At 42.5% G+C, this 17671-nt stretch overlaps 2 long non-coding RNA genes across 2 annotated transcripts in view; both read right to left on the bottom strand.

Annotated features, from left to right (window-relative positions):
• Positions 1-14491, bottom strand: part of LOC307175506 — a 45009-nt gene extending 30518 nt beyond the window's left edge. Inside the window, exons 1-2 of the long non-coding RNA XR_013824342.1 lie at positions 14443-14491; positions 11243-12056 (exon numbers count right to left, since the gene is read on the bottom strand). This is a non-coding gene — a long non-coding RNA (uncharacterized lncRNA). The remainder of the gene's footprint in view (positions 1-11242; positions 12057-14442) is intronic.
• The window catches only part of LOC307175505, a 167835-nt gene continuing 164649 nt past the window's right edge, over positions 14486-17671 (bottom strand). Inside the window, exon 8 of the long non-coding RNA XR_013824338.1 lies at positions 14486-14534. This is a non-coding gene — a long non-coding RNA (uncharacterized lncRNA). The remainder of the gene's footprint in view (positions 14535-17671) is intronic.

A 17671-nucleotide genomic window follows, 5' to 3' on the forward strand; every position in this document is an offset into this window, starting at 1 on the left:
CGCTCTTTGATGACCTCATCGACTGAAAGGGGGACAACGCCTGTTCAAATGCCCCAACTGGCTGTTGTAAGGATGTAAGAGATGAGGATGTAAACACTGTTCAGTGTCACACAAATGCCTAAGCATCACTGTTGACATGATGCTGTGTTTTCTGGGGCTCCAGAAAACCACAGGGAATAATTACATGGTACAGGAAAGCAAAGAAAAGAGACAGTAAAGGTAGGAGGCAGTGAAAGGATTGATGGGCACCTGCTTTTCCATAAATCTGTAAGGAGATTTTTTTAAAAAAGGCCTTGAAATAACCAAAATCCTTCTACAAATACCTGTTTGTCAACTACTATAATTCAGGCACTTTCACATGTTCCATCAATCAGGATAATAAAGATAAGATCCACCATTTACTAAAAGCTCATGATGTACCAGTGCCCCACAGCAAGAAATGTATTAGGTGTAATCACCACTGAGTAAGGTTGGTATTGTTATTCCCATTTTACAAATGATGAAATTAAGGCTCAAAGAAGTTAAGTAACTGTCCTATGGCCATCCAGCTAATGAGGGATAAAAAGAGCAAAAGTCACAAGGGACCAGCACCTGCCTCTGTTACATCTTGGCTGTCGTCCTGTTCTGGTGGCTTTATGTTCTATGTGACCAGGGGTCATTTCCACATTGCACCGTTTGGTTCTTTACAGCATGTGGCGCTATGGGTATCAGTTCAGAGGCCCTGCTGGTGCAGCTGATGGTGTGTCAGATCAGGGCAGGGTTTGACCCTGGAGCTAGTTCTCTGAAAGACACATGGCTTGTGATGGTGCTAACCCTGGTAAAAATAGGAAGTTCAAGATCAACATCACATTTCATCCAATTCCCAGAGACTGTAAACCACAGATGGCAAGGTGACTGGGTCCAGGAGAACCAAGAGAAACACAGGCGGATCTTAGCAATCCAAACAGGAGAATCTGAAATCTGGAGATCAGTGCATTGGGAAAATAAGTACGGCTTGGTCAACAGGGGGCACTCAAGCTAAATCCAGAGCCATCTTGAGAGGCTGCTGAACCAGCCCTATGATTACTTCTTGCTGGGTAGAATGAGGCAGTCAGGGGCATCTAGGTGACCGCCTATCCCTGACTGGGACAAAGCTGGACCCACAAAAGGCCCTCACACGGAGAAGAAGTCGAGTTAGGTACACAGGTGGCAGGCATTTCTATGACTGCGTGGGGGTCTCTTGGACTCCAGAGAGTTTTATACTCCAGAGCAATTCAGACATCAGTACCAGTGCTCAGGCCTAAAGGAACCAATGGAAGGATAAATGAAAGACTTGTTTCCAATGTGAGTGATGGGATGCCAGGGCTTTTATGGTGACACCAAAGATTGCCTATAGACATATGGTCCAGGCCCAGGAAAGATCTTTTATCTTCTTTCCTCCTATCGTTAAAAATAAACAAATGAACAAACCAACCCAAGCTGCACTCCAGTGATTCATCCCACCTTACATTTCAAGGGAAGTTAAAGCCCTTGCTTTTGTATTCTGTGCTTGATACGTTTCATGTTTCTTGCACTCACTGCTCTGATTTCTTTGCAGAACAGATGTCACCTTGACAGAGGATAGACATCATCTTTATAAAGTATTTCTGAACAAGGGAGACTCACGGCTAATGACTCCTGCATACAGCAGCTAGCTATGCCCCCTCTCATCCTGCTCAGAAGGGAAAACACCAATCCTCATGTTTTATGGCCGCTGGCTGCCCATGAATGAAAGGCCAACTGATTTCAGAATCATCCCTAAACTTCAAACCCAAATGAAAGTTTGAGAGCCACTGCCTCTGTGAACTACTGTCAATGACTTAGCACTGCTATGTACGCTGAGGGGAGATTGGAAGCTCTGTGCTGGGGGAATAAGGGGAGCCAGTTTCCTGCTCCAGCTCTTTCACAAACTGTGGGATGTTGCTGTTTAACCCATCTGGGTTTCTGTGTCCTCATCTGCACGATGTGAGACTTAGAGTTAATCCTCCTGCAACAGGCTGTAAAGCTATAAAGTATAAATTAACACACATGTGCATATTTTCAAAGCATTCAGAATCACAGATGTTGAAAATATTAGTAATGTTTAGCCACCATTTTTTTGTTCCAGATGTCTAAGAGGTATTTAATGAAAGAGTCATATTTTTTCTACCATAAACTACTTCTGGGCTTTCCTTATGCCATTTAATGACAATGGACATCTTTGGAATTATGACTCAATATGTATGTATATCATTCCTTATTTAGTTTACTGGTATTACTGTCACCAGCATCACACAGGTTGTAAGAAAAAAACACTGCAGGTTATTTTTCTTTCCTTGGAATTGACAGAACACTGCCCCATCTTCCCGCCTTGCTCGGTTTCTGGTATCGTGTAATGTCTGGTACATCCCTCACCCAGTTCCCCACAAATGGTTGTAACATGGACAATGCATTCCTTGGTTCTTTTGTGAGCGAGAGCACAGAAGAGGGCTGTAGTCTGAACCAATATGTTCTGATATTAAGTAGTCTTGGGGAAAAATAGCTTCAAACTGCTCTTCAAACACAAGGCATTAGAATGACTGATGAATGTACCCCTATCATTGTTACACTTCTACGCCAAGAATCATGACACTTATGTTGAAAGAAAAGCACAACACAGCACAAATCACCCTTTGTGCAGAATTTGTTTGAAACAGCTCAGGCGCCTGAGTGGGACCACTTGCCAGGATGATGGCTATCACTGCATCCTGGGAAGAAGAGCCAGGAGTCCAATGTGAGCTTTGTGTCCTGTGACCATGGAGCTAGGTTTGCTTTCCTCCCATGATCACCCTCATCTTTAGCCACATGCCTGGGAGGCAGGTTCTGTGTGTACTTTTGGCCCAAGCTGTATCTTCCTTTTCGACTCAGACTCCTTCACTGTAAAAGGAAGGAGTCTCACACTGTGGTCTAAGTTTCTCTGTGTGTCTCTTTATCTTGACGAGACCTTTGAGGTCAGTGACTATCCTTTTTACTTTTCTCATTTTCCTCTTTGACTTTAAAGGGGTGCCTGGCACAAAGTAGATGCTCATAAATACATACTGAATGAATGAACATACGGATGGAAGGATGAGTGAGTAAATCTTACTCTTATTTTTTCAATTAAAATTTTTAAAAACTGCATAAAAGATTGGATATACAAAAAAGTATAAAGACTAATACGATGAACTGTATTATCATAGTGATTCACCTGTGAATGTCTCATGCTTCTACCTATTCGAATCTTCCCCTCATCCCCCATCTCTTCTCAGGGAGGTTACTGAACTTGTTCATCATTCCTGTTTTTACTCTTTATATCTTTAATACATATATATGGATGCCTAACAAAAAACTACAGTATTTTTTTGTCTGCTTTGAAAATTTATAAAATATTGTCATACTGTATTCTTCTGAAACTTGCATTTATAATCAAAAGTATATTCGTGAGACAAATGCATGTTGATACATACCCTTCTGGTCCAGGCATCTTCTCTGTTGTGCAAATGTATCATAAGTTAGGTATCCATTCTCGTGTTGACGGAATTACAAACAATGCTGCTGGCAACAACCTTACCCGTGTGCTGTGGGCACCTGTGGGCAGGATTCTATACTGCACAAGCCGAGGAGAGGAACTGCTGGGTCACAAGGGATGCATATCCTCAACTTTACCAGGACTGCTGGATAATGATCCAAAGCAGTTGTACCAATTTACATTCTCATAAATCCGCATTTATAAGACATCAGTTTTCTAACACTAATGCTTGTCTTTTTAGGCGCTGACTTCTGCTGGAGAATATGCTTTGTTGCCAAGCCTGCCTGAGGGCCACCTCTGAAATAGGCTGATTCAAGGGCTGGTATTCTGTCCCACAGTGGTCAGAGTGATTCCCATTCCTCTGCTGTTGTTTCATAAGCTGAAGCCGCTGTGCTGCCTCAGTGTCTGAAGTATCGGAGTTCCTTCCTCCTAACCCTCAACTGTGTACACCCTATATTCATTGGAAACTCAGGTTACATGAAAATAAAAGGTTGCTTTTAATGGTAAAGAAAAGGTTACCTTCATCTAAATGTGATCTGTGTTCACAGAACTGATGGCCATCCCTTTTCCACACTCCTGGCGTCCCCAAGTCCTGACACCCTTTAAGTCTCATTACATTGCGTTGTGGGATCATAGAACCATAGGGTAACAATGTTGCTGCTGGAATTCCGTGGTTTTGGTAACAGTAGGTTTCACCTTAATGCCTCCTACTTCAACTTATTAAATATAATGCTTCAGAACAGGGGGTGTTAAAACAAATCAGACTATGTAGTATTCAGATTATATTTCAAAAGGAAAATCTGTGATAGGTGACCATGTAAATGATGATTTGCTGTCCAAACTATCCTATCATGATTTGGAGCCGAGGTTTTTTTTTTTCCTTTCTAATAGTCACTTATCTCTTCAAATGAGAAGAAGACTCATAGGGGGTTTAAACACTTTAAAAAACATTTTTCTATGTTTATACTTGACCTTTTCTTCCAATTAGGATTTAAAGTGCCTAGTGTATTTTTTGGTTTGTTGGTTTCTAATGTAAGCTTTCTTCTTGAAGAATAAAGTACATATAGAAAGTGCACCAAGAGTAAGCTTACAGACTGATGATGTTTCACTAAGTAAACGCTTTCTTGGAACAGCAGTCAGGTCAAGATTACCAGAACCTCAAACCTCCCCCCCTCATGCTCTCTTTCAGTCATTACACCTCCTACTCCCAGGGTAATCACTATTCATTTATTTTTTTTCTCCAATAGACGTAACATATCCCCTAAACCAAACTGCTCCGTTTACCGATGAGTTCAGCGAGAGCCAGAGAGATAAAATGACTCACCCGAGGTCACACAAAGAGGAAGTGAAGAACTGGGGCTGGAACTCTTGGCCCGATCCACTATCCATTCTGTCATGATTCACTCTGACTGTTCTTATTTTCTCTTTTACTGAAATGTGGCAAGAAATACTGGGACCCACGTTCTCTGTGCACTGCAGAGGCTGTAGGTCCTCTACCCACATTGTGTTCCCTCCTCTACTAGCATCTTTCTACTCCTAAGGCTTTTTGCTTTTCAGCAAAAATAAACAAACGGGACTTAATCGAACTTATAAGCTTTTGCGCAGCAAAGGAAACCATAAACAAAACGAAAAGATAACCTACAGACTAGAAGAAAACATTTGCAAATGATGCAATGGACAGGAAAAGGGCTTAATTTCCAAGATATACAAACGGCTCCTACAATTTAATAACAAGAAACTAAACAACCCAATAGAAAAATGGGCAGAAGACCTAAACAGACATTTTTCCAAAGAAGACATACAGATGGACAATAGGCACATGAAAAGATGTTCATCATTGCTGATTATTAGAGAAATGCAAACCAAAACCACAATGTACCACCTCACACCTGTCAGAATGGCCATTAAAAAGTCTACAAATAATAAATGCTGGAGAGGGTGTGGAGAAAAGGGAACCTTCTTATGCTGTTGGTGGGCATGTAAATTGGTACAGCCACTATGAAACAGTATGGAGGTTCCTCAAAAAACCAAAGATAGAGTTACCATATGATCCTGCAATCCCACTCCTGAGCATATATCTAGACAAAAGTATAATTTGAAAAGATACATGCACCCCTATGTTCATAGCAACACTATTTACAATAGCCAAGACATGGAAACAACCTAAATGTCCATCGACAGAGGAATGGATAAGGAAGGTGTGAGATATATATATATATATATATATATATATATACACACACACACACACAATGGAATATTACTCAGCCATTAAAAAGAATTAAATAATGCCATTTGTAGCAACATGGATGGACCTAGAGATTATCATACTAAGCGAAGTCAGGAGGAGAAAGACAAATACCATATGATATCACTTATATGTGGAATCTAAAATATGACACAAATGAACATATCTACAGAACAAAAACAGACTCACAGATATAGAAAACAGACTTGTGGTTGCCAAGGGGGAGGGTGTCTGGGGGAGGGAAGTATTGGGAGTTTGGGATTAGCAGATGCAAACTATTTTACATAGGATGGATAAACAACAAGGTCCTATTGTATAGCACAGGGAAATATATTCAATATCCTATAATAAACAATAATGGAAAAGAATATGAAAAAGAACATATATCTATAACTGAGTCACTTCACTATACAGCAGAAAGTGAACACAACATTGTAAATCAACTATAATTCAATAAAATTTTTTTAAAAGACTTTTTGTTTCTCACACAAGGGGAGTGGACCCTTGTACACATGTGTAAGTTTCAGGACTCTATGAATGAAGGTAGGATTTGAAAAACAATGCAAGCAGTGTTTACTAGCCAGCACTCTTCTGATAGAAACAACCAATTATTCAGCGTATTAGCTACCTTTGTCCTCTTTCTAAGGGAGAAAGCAATGACAACAGACAGGTTCACATCAGTAATGTAACCCAACACTTAAAAACTGGTCACCTTCAACACACACTAATTTCTACATCCAAACTGAAAGCCCTTTTCATCACAACACTCCCTGAACATTCTGATTAACTGAGGTTTCTGAGTGGTGTGGAGCAGCAGATAAACTGTGAAACGTGCAGACAGATATTCAGTCTTATTCCCGGTTTGCCTGTGTACGAGCAGTGTGGCCTTGGCCAAGTCACCTTGGCTCTCTAAGCCTGTTTCTCTTTTGTAAAACAGAGAATAAGATTACCATAGCGTTTGTGATAATGTATACAAATCATTTAGCACAGTGTCTGGCACCCAAAGAGCTCTTAACAGATGGTAACTGACTCCTACTCTAATCTTAACTAGGGGTCAGCATTCTCCATTTTAGCATCTATCTCGCTGATGACAGTATTATTTGGTGTTGGGTTGACAATAATGGTCCTTCAAAAGTGTATGGCAAGGACTTACCAGGTGGCGCAGTGGTTAAGAACCCGCCTGCAGGGGTTCAGAGGTTCGAGCCCTGGTCTGGGAAGATCCCACATGCCGCGGAGCAACTAAGCCCATGCGCCACAACTACTAAGCCTGCGCTCTAGAGCTTGCGAGCCACAACTACTGAGCCTGCGTGCCACAACTACTGAAGCCTAAGTGCCTAGATCCTGTGCTCCACAACAAGAGAAGCCACTGCAATGAGAAGCCCGCTCACTGCAACGAGCACAACTGAAGTCCACGCGCAGCTACAAAGACCCAACGCAGCCAAAAAATAAATACATAAATAAAATTTATAAAAATAAAAAATTATATGGCAAGGACCATTTCTCATATTCAGGAGAAGGCTCAGCTGAACTTTCACATAAAGAAGAAAGATTATGTGTGGCTTCCTAAAAAGGTTCTGCACTCAATTCCAATTGGAATTCGCTGAACACCAGCTGGGTGTCCTACAGTCCAACTCACTTCTGACACTGTGGACCAGAAGATAGTAACAGATTCCACAACTTGAAGATTCAGTCCTATAAGACTGCTCTCCGACCCTACCCCATTTCAGATGCCAATCCCATATGAAGATAATTACCAGATAAAATGATAAATATGATAAAGGGAGAACAGAGGATGGTGCCTAATGTAATTTGGCGAGTGGGAGACTGAAGAGGTGGTTGTGGGAGACTTTTCAGAAAAAAATGATATAAATCTGAGGCTTGAGGATAAGTAAGAGTAAGGCAAGAGAAAATGGATGCGATATGTAAATAAACAAGGTGAAGGCAGGAAGGGAGAAGAGAAAAAGGGAGAGAGAAGGAGAAAGAGAGAAAGACAGAGAGAGAGGGAGGGAGAGAAGGAGAGAGAGATCTTGAGGTGGCATAGGAGGGAGGGAGGGAGGGGGAGAGAGAGAGAGACAGAGAGACAGAGACAGAGACAGAGAGACAGAGAGAGAGGCAGAGAGAGAGAGAGAGAGAGAGAGAGAGAGAGAGAGAGAGAGAGAGAGAGAGAGAGAGAGAGAGAGAGAGAGAGGCAGAATCTCTACCCAGGGCTTTTCTCTTGTATCCTAATTAGTCTGGGGGAGGTAGTAGGGTATCCCAAGGGGACATAGGGGTTTGAAGATTATTTGCAAATCTTCTAAAGAATGTCAAGCCTGTTCCTACTAGGGAAGATAGCCCTGGGTCTGACTCTGCCTGAGCCATAAGAAAGAAAAATTCTAGAGTGGTGAGGAGTGTCAAGCTAAGCCTTGAAGACTGTCCACAGGACCAAAAATCACGTCGAATTTTAATGCATGATTTAGGAGACAGAATGGGTCCCCAGAAATTTGCAGAGTCGACCAGTTAACCAAGTGGACCTTTGGTTACCTGTACCAGAGTGTGAACTAAGAATGCCGCCTGCCACATCAGTAAACAAAGGATGTGGCAGCTATCAAGCCACCACATTACAGCCGCCCTGAAGGGGAGCCCTGAGGGAACTCAGGATGGAAACGGAATGCTTGCCATCAAACAGCCAACTGATGCAGCCACTCCCAACAGTGCACCCTGAGGAGACTCAGGATGTGAAAACACAGGCTACTGCCCCCAGATAGCTGAGGTGCATATCAAAGGAATGATTTCAATGAGTCCAGACTTTGCAGTTTCCCATTCATAGAAAAGCACTAATTTCATTAATTTGAGATGTCTGGTTTTCTTTAATTAGCAGTAATCTTCCGATGTTCCAACTACCTGGTCTTTGTTGCAAAAACTCCTATATATCCTGGCCCGCCCCTTGCCTCTTCAGAGCAGTCCCTCAGAGGGATCTGAGAGTCCTGTCTCCTCAGAATGTCCACTGAATAAAACATAGCTCTCAACTTTTAGGTTGCGCATTTTTTTTTTTCAGTCTACAAGAGTTGCTACCTAATTAGTGCCCAGGGCACTGTTCATAAGGTGCCCTGGAAAGCCCAGGTCCCAATTCATGATTCCAACATGTCCTCCAGCAAAGCTCTCATTACCCATGGAAGCCAGTTGTGGGAGAATAGAGTATTTGATAATCACACTTTCACTGAATCAGTAGTGGCTGACTAAAACATCCTATACCTGTCTAGCGAGTTAGCTACAAAACATACATTTCAGGTGTTGCCCTAGAGAGGCAGAGGGAAATCTTTCAGCGGGGGTGGGTGGGGATTTGCCACACAGGCACTTACTTCAACTCCCAGCCACTGGGACTGAAAATGAGCCTCTTGTTTAAAGACACCTATTCTTTAATGATCATCCATTGGTACACAGATATGCACGTGCACACGCAGTGCACTTAAGTGAAAACACACACACATGTGCACATGCACATACACCCTCCACAGGAAACCAGGGCCTCACTCACAGATGCTCATTAATCCTTCTCATTTCATAGTGACAAATTCTCTCGATTTCTGTCAGGGAGATCAGGTCTAAAGTTACATACTTGAGCTTTTCAGCACAATTTGGTTTCTTTCCAACCCTTAGATAATTATTTGAAAGAAAATTATAACACACATTAGGTAAATAATTGATTTTCTAGGCAAATTTCAGACCTGAAGCATTTTTTTGAAGCATTTTTAAATTGGGAAGTTTAAGAAAGTAACTGTGGTATTAGGGAAACATTCTCACTAGTCATTAATCATTTTTTCTTAGAACACATAAAATTGATTTAAAAAGAGGGACATAAAAAGAGGTTATTAAGAATTTTACTGGGTCAAATGAACGTTTCAAGTTTTCTTGGAGAAGAATAAAGAGACCCTAAGAGGACTTGTTTCATGTGCCTTCATGTTCATTTTAAACAGGGGCAGATAATGAATTTGGGGAAAAGCCTCATCTGGTTGGAGTCTCACTAACACCCCTTGTGCTTGGACTGCCTTGCAACAATAAACAGGTGACTTGTATTCACATCAAAGTGTGAGAAGCAGTGTTTTCTATCAGGATGACTTGGCTCACACCGTTCCCACTAGCTGCAGGTGACCCCCACCCATCCCTGCTTGTGGAGTTCTACACGCTTCATAACAAAATGAAGCCTTCTTTGATTAACCATGTCCCTTTTCTGAAGCACGTATTTGCAAACCAGTTGGGTAGCACTGAGCGAAGGGTGATCATGCCTGTGCCTGTCGTATCCCCTCTCCCACAGGAGAGGTGGTAGAGTGCAGCAGTTGGTCTCCTGAACACTGAATCCAGATTGCTGGGGTTCAAAGCCCAGCAACTCCAATCACTACGTAGTGACCTTGAGCAAGTTACTTAAACTCTCTGTGTCTCAGTTTCCTCATATGTATAGTGATGATAATAATAGCATTCTCCTCTTTTTTTTAAATTGAAGTAGAGTTGATTTACAATGTTGTGTTAGTTTCAGGTGTACAGCAAAGTGGTTCAGTTAGATATATACTTTTTCAGATTTTTTTTCCATTCTAGGTTATTATAAGATGTTGAATATAGTTCCCTGTGCTATACAGTAAATCCATGTTGCTTATCTACTTCAGGTATAATAGTTTGCATCTGTTAACTCCATACTCCTAATTTACCCCTTGACCCCTCCCTTTCCCTTTTGGTAACCATAAGTTTGTTTCCTATGTCTGTGAGTCTGTTTCTAAGTAAGGTCATTTGCATTATTTTTTAGATTCCACATATAAGTGATATCATGTATTTGTCTTCTTCTGACTTACTTCACTTACTGTGATAATCTCTAGGTCCATCCATGTTGGTGCAAATGACAATATTTCATTCTTTTTTTATGGCTGAGTAATATTGCACTATCTATCTATCTATCTGTCATCTATCTATTCCACATCTTCTTAAACTAATTGTCTGTTGATGGGCACTTGGGTTGTTTCTACTTCTTGGCTATTGTAAACAGCGCTGCTATGAATACTGGGGTGCATATATCTTTTTGAGCAAGAGTTTTCAGCTTTTCTGGATATATGCCCAGGAGTTGAATTGCTGGATCATACGGTAGTTCTACTTTTAGTTTTTTGAGGAACCTCCATACTGTTCTCCATAGTGGCTGCACCAATTTACAGTGTAGGAGGGTTCCCGTTTCTCCACACTCTCTCCAGCATTTATTATTTATAAACTTTTTGAATAGCATCCACCTCTTGGGCTGCTAATGAGGATCTATTAACAAATACATATAGGATACTTAAAACTGTGCCCAGCAACCCTGGCACTCAAGAAATGGCAGTTTGGTATTACTGAGGGCAGAAAGTACGTTATTCCCCTTAAAATCCCAGCTAGCACCCGATACAGTACCTGGCATACAACATGTGCTCAGCTAACAAAATGGAGGATGTGCTCACCAGCTACCGTAGTGGCCTGGACTTCTCCACCTGCAGCTTCACTACGGAGCCGCTGCAGCACGATGATGCCGCGGTCCGGGAGCTTCTCCGGTTCACGGGGTCCACGTGGTCCTTGCGAACCGGCTTCTCCACGCGTTCCAGGGTGCCCACGCCTCCAGAGGACCGCAGCCCGGCGCTCGGCGAAGCGCTCCTCAGGCTCGCAGGTCCTGGCGCACAGGCAGTGCTTGCCGCGCGTGATGAGCCCCACGCGGTTCACCGAGCTGTGGAGCGGCCTGAAGCACACGGGCGTCAGGGGGGACGTGCAGACATGCGCAGCGCTTCCCGAACGTGGGCCAGGTCACGAGGCGCGACGGCTTCTCCTGATTCGTGGCCGTCTCCTCAGGGGTCAGCGGCGGGATCCAGACGCTGGGCAGCGCTTTGTCCTTGTCCTTGCGTGCAGGGCCCGTACTGGGCCCCGTGGGGCATCGCTTGGGTCGTTCCCCGAGGCGGCCTTGGGCGTGAAGGGGTCGAGGGGCCGGCTCTCGGTGGCCGCCTACTTCTCCAGGAATCCCCCTGCCGGGTCCTGCGCTGCCGCCCTCTGCAGCTCCTTTTGTTTCTCACGCCCGGCGCCCTGCTGCTTCTTGTAGGCCTTCACCTGAGGCGCAGTCTCCTTCTTCTTTTAGTTCTTATGTTATCTTCACCAATGATCGACAAGACCGCGCATTCTATTGGCCCCAGCTGGGCCCCATCCCTTTTGGAAGTTGTTAGTGGGTGTCTTGTGTTGGAGAAACTTCCACTTATTACACGGTAGATGTTATCTTCTGGGGAAAGAAAACTAAGACAACAACAACAAAGTGGGTTTATTTAGCTCCTGCGCCTGGGAGCCAACATTTTAAATCTTCTACATGTGGGCACATCAGTTCAGCAGTAGTTGAACAAAGCCATTCAATCCTCTGGTTCTTTAACTAACTGGCATGTTATTACCGTCTTGTCTCCTGATCAACCCTGAGGTCCTTTGAAATACCCACACATAGAATGAAATGTGCATTTTAAGTTATCTTTTCATCCATGGGGTTTACGACTGCACCCGACACCATAATCCTGACATGGGGAATTATATCAGAAGGAGAGCAAATAATTTCACTCTCTTCCCCTTTCCCTGTGGGAAAGACTATTTTTCCATCTGCTGAACTGAGGACTTCGGGTCAGGAGCCAATCACTCAAGGCGCTGTAGGGGTAGAACAGTCTGCACAGATTTTCCTACAGATCGCATGGCCCAGCAACTCTTCTACTTCCTGTCCTGGAATGGAGACACAGCTGTGCCTGGAGACGGCTGAAAAGTGCTGATGCCCTGCTTGAAAATTGTGAACATCCATATGGATAAATCTCTATTAAACTTACTCTATTATTATTACTAGTCAATAGTGTTTATTTTATGTAAAGTGCTTAGAACAGTGTCTGGCACAAGATAAAGACTTATGTATTGGCTAGTCTCTCTCTATATTATACAACTACTTGGTATGTACTTCATTCTTTTTAAACATTCCATGTTTATGATAACTTTTCTTTTGCTCTTTATTTTCTTCTCAAAACCCTTTATGAGGAGGGGAGAAAGAAGATACTGGCTCCATGTGTTTAAGGAGAAAACTGAGGCTCAGGTATTTGTGGAATGTGGAGCATAATTGCAGAAACTGGTTTTCTGACTTTGACGCTAGCACTTTCCATAAATCAATCCTCTCCCAAGGGCTGGATGGGTAGGGGACTGGATGGATCCAATGATTAATGTTCCTATTTTTCCGAGAATGGTATTTTCCTGAACTGAGGAAATAGCATGTCCATAACAGAGCAGGGAATCAACCACTTGGAGGCAAAACCTTCCCTCTCAAAAATGCTAATGCTAATTCCATGCTAATAATGATGCTAATGATAATAAATCCAATGCATTAGAGCAACAAATATGAATGCTGAAAGTCAGTTTGCTCCAAATCAGAGTCTCAGGTGGGAGGTCTAACTACACATTTATGGCACATGGGGGAATCCTCGGTGGGTCACATTCGTGATGGAAGTGGTGGCAGAGGCCCTACGTGGCTGAGCTGCTGATCTGACAACATCCACTTATGTTTTGCACACAAGTCTTCATATCAATTGTTCCTAGAATATTTCAGAAATCTTCAAAGGTATAATCTAGTTTTACAAAACATTATTTTGTGGACACCACAGAGGCAGTTTGGTTGCCACACATTTAATGGACAAAAATCCTGATGGGCTTGGGTGAAGTTTATCTTTCATGATTTACTATGGCTATTACTACTGCTACCATTTCCACAACAGTGATTCCAGTGGTTTGCAAGGATGTAGCACTGTTGAGTTTAAAAGCTTCTTTGTCTGACCACTGACCTGCGTTCTGTTTGCACAACAGCATTATGCACTAAGACATCTGGCCTCTTGCAGCTGTGGTGCTGAGGCTACTGGGGTTAAGTGATTTGGCTGCACGGTGGATTGGTGAGACAGCACGGACTCCCAGTTCACTCTTTTCCCCCTCGACTATGAGGACCAAGTGACCAGGATGTGGGAACACTGTGGCAGCATGCTGGGTTCAGGAGGGGCATGCCACTGCAAGCCTGGTGGTGTACCTCTTGGCCCCAGACTGATTCCTTTTTGCTGTGGGATCTTAATCAAGTTACTATGCCCCCTGGATTTTAGATTAGTTCTCTGAAAAGTAATCAGGATGGATAAAGCATCTTTAAGTTGCACCCCCTCCTCTTGTCTTAATCACTCTTAGGCTCAGAAGAAACACGCTGAGAGTGCCGGCGCATGCATCTTCCTTTGCCTAGCCAGTACAGAGCAGAGATTTAGAAAAATGAAGGAAGAATGGAAAGAAAGCCAGAATGCCTAGTGAAACCACCCCCCATGACGTAGTTTCACCCACTTCCAAGTCCCCCGGAGGTGTTTCTTAGGAATCCAGATGTGTCTGTGTTGCAGAGAAGCATGGCTGCCGATCAGCCAGTCATGTTTGGTTGGAGGCCACAAGAAACAATGGTACAGATCTTGGAGAGCATCTGGTCGAAAGCCCAGATAACGAACCTGAGGCTCAGAGGGCAGGAGAGTTTCCCAAGGTCACATGGTAAAACAGAGACAGAGCTGGTGACTATCCCCTGCCCTTCTAGGATGGATGACATGTTTCCAATGAAGTTCAGTCTTGGTCTACTACCAGGTCTTACCTTCATGAGAGCAGGACCCGGGCTGTCTTTCTCACTCCCATATCTCCAGTCTCCAGCACAGGGCCCAGCACAGGTGGATGCTCAAGAAATAGCTGTTGAATAGTTGAATAGATGAATGAACTGATGAAAAAAATGGCCGAACAGAAGGATGCAAAATTTAGATCATTCTTCTCATTCCATGGGCACAGACGGCCTACACTTCAGTCCCTGTCCCAGCCTCTTTACATAGACTTGGATGTTGAAGTGATCCAAGCAAAAGAGTCTGGCTAGGTCTATACAGGTCCATTCTTGTCATTTGAAAACAAGCTCACAAGACCGTGAATGTCCCACACTATTAGAAACCTCGTTCTCATAACATAAAGACAATCAACTTCTGAGTGAAGTAAGTCAGACAGAGAAAGAGAAATATCATATGCTATCGCTTATATGCAGAATCTAAAAAGAAATGATACAAATGAACGTATTTACAAAACAGAAACGGACTCCCAGACCTAGAGAATGAACTTATGGTTAAGGGTGGAGGGAAGGGATAGTTAGGGAGTTTGGGATTGACGTGTACACACTGCTATATTTAAAAAGGATAACCAACAAGGACCTAGTATATAGCACAGGGAACTCTGCTCAGTGTTATGTGGCAGCCTGGATGGGAGGGGAGTCTGGGGGAGAATGGATACAAGTATATGTATGGCTGAGTTGCTTTGCTGTGCATCTGCTGTGCACAACATTGTTAACTGGCTATACTCCAATATAAACTAAAAAGTTAAAAAAAAAAAGATAATTACCTTCTGGGGTACTGGGCCAGGCCAAGACAAGCCTGTCCAAGGGGGCAGAAATAAAGCCCAACTTTAATATATGATTTGGTTAGGAGTCAGGGCTGGCCTCAGAAAAGTTGTAAAATTGAAAATCTGGTCTTTGGTTACTGTTCCCCCAACCAACAGCATAGTAGTGCCCAGTATTCTAGATATTTCCATCGTGGTGCCTGGAAGTGCAATTTATGATTTGAACATATCCTTCATCAAAACTCCCATGGCCTCAATGCTTTATTCTCAGCTATTGGAGAAGATATGTATGTTTCCACTGAGTCATTAATAGCTGATCGAAGTTCCCTATTTCATCTCTCTGAGGGGTATTTGCCTTTAACATTTAGAAGTTTCAGGCTCTTTTCTGACATAGAAATTTCAGAGGAATATTTTAGTCATGCAGGTGGGAGAAGGTTCATATCACATAGACATTTCTTATCTTTCATGGCAAACTTCTCTGTATACACACACATATGCACACGTATACATAAACATGCATATACAAATACAGGCAGAGTAATACTTCAAAGGAAACAGGAACCCCAGCCTTAAAGCCTAATAAATCCTGTTTCATCTTACTTATATTGGTCATTTCTGACTCATTTGCACCAGGAAGATCAGGTCTCTCAGCCCAATTCCTGTAAATAAAATATTTTATTTCCCGACGGATCTCAGACTTTTTAAGCTGTTAGTAAGTAATAAAATAGTTGTTTAATTAGGAATGTATTTATCACTACTAAATAACTGTTATATTTACATCATGTAAAAATGGCTTTTTAAAGAGGCAAATAAAAAGATGTTGTTAAGAATTTACTGAATCAAATGAAAGTTTTAAGTTTTATTGGAGAGGAATAAAGACCCCTAATTGGAATTGGTTTTATGGGCCTCTAGGACCATTAGAAATAGGGGCAGGAGATGAATTTGAGGGAAATGCAATCTAGCTGGATTCTCGCTAACCGCCCTCGTGCAGCTCTAGGTTGGATCTGGGCTAACACAAAGCCAGTGCCTGTCCTGCCTCCTCTGCTTCTTCCCACGTCACCCCCAGCTTCAGCTTGTTCATGATGGTTTGCATATCCCCATCTCCATGACAACTCTAGTCAAAGTCATTCTTGTCTCCTGCTCGGGCTAGTCCTGCAGCCTCCTAGCCAGTTCCCACACCTGCTCTTGCACCTCCAACCTGTTATCTACATTGTGGTTACATCAGAGGAAGAGCTCTTCTAAGGCCTTTCAATGACTGCTGTAATTCTTAGGATAAAATCCCGTGTCATTACCATGGCAGTGAGTTGGACATGGCCAATGATTAATCTCCCACTTTGCTGAGAACAGTTTGTCTTCCTTGGTTAATGTCCATGCCCAGAGTACATGGCAGGGGAAAACCATGGTGAGCCACCAATCTCCCTCCCAGAAACATCAATGGAAAAGCTTAATACATTTAGAGTAACAGAGCCAATAGTCAAAGGTCAGTGTGTGTCAAGTCAGTATTTCCAGGTGAATGTTAATTCCATTACATGGTACTTATAACACAGGATGGTACCCACATAGCGAGCCAGGTTAGTGATGAAAATGAGGGCAGATGCTCTCCGTGGATGACCTGATGTTCTTCTGAAAACACTTGCTTTATATTTTATATATAAATGATCTAATTAGTTTGAAATATTCCTGGATCTGTTAAAATTGTCACTTGGTTCTGCAAAAACATGTTACTATGAACAATAGTGAGGTGAGGTGAGGTGATCTCAAATCAAGCAATATATCATGTAGATGCCACCTATTAAACAAAGACAATTTTTTTAAAGTCTTTACTGAATTTGTTACAATATGGCTTCTGTTTTATGTTTTGGCTTTTTGGACTGGAGGCATGTGGGACCTTAGCTCCCCGGGATTGAACGCACACCCCCTGCATTGGAAGGCGAAGCCTTAACCGCTGGACCACCAGGGAAGTCCCAAACAAAGAAAATTTTACGCGTTTACTGCAAATGATATTTCATGATTTACTATTGCTATTGCTACTATTGTTGTCAATAACAATGATTTTTTAAATGTGGATATAGCACTTTATAGATGAAAAGAATCCTTGCATACATTAGATTCATACAACTGTACTACATATAGGTTAGATTGAGAGTCAACAATTTTTTTTCTGCAAAGGGCCAAATAGTAAATATTTTGGCCTGTGGATCATATGGTCTCTGTTAACTGTTACTCAATTCTTCCATTATAGGTATTTACAATAGGTAAATAAACGGGTATGCCAGTAAAACTTTATTTACCAAAACAAGTGTGTACTAGATTTGGCCTGTGGGCTGTAGTTTGCTGAACTCTGAGTTAGATCATGCAGAATTAACATCTTTCCTCCTGCAGCTGTGAAGCCTGAGGCCAAAGGGTTAAATGATTTTTCCAAGGCCATAGAATGAATTAGTGAAAGAACA

Source organism: Stenella coeruleoalba (assembly GCF_951394435.1).
Source record: "Stenella coeruleoalba genome assembly, chromosome: 16".
NCBI classification, from domain to species: domain Eukaryota; kingdom Metazoa; phylum Chordata; class Mammalia; order Artiodactyla; family Delphinidae; genus Stenella; species Stenella coeruleoalba.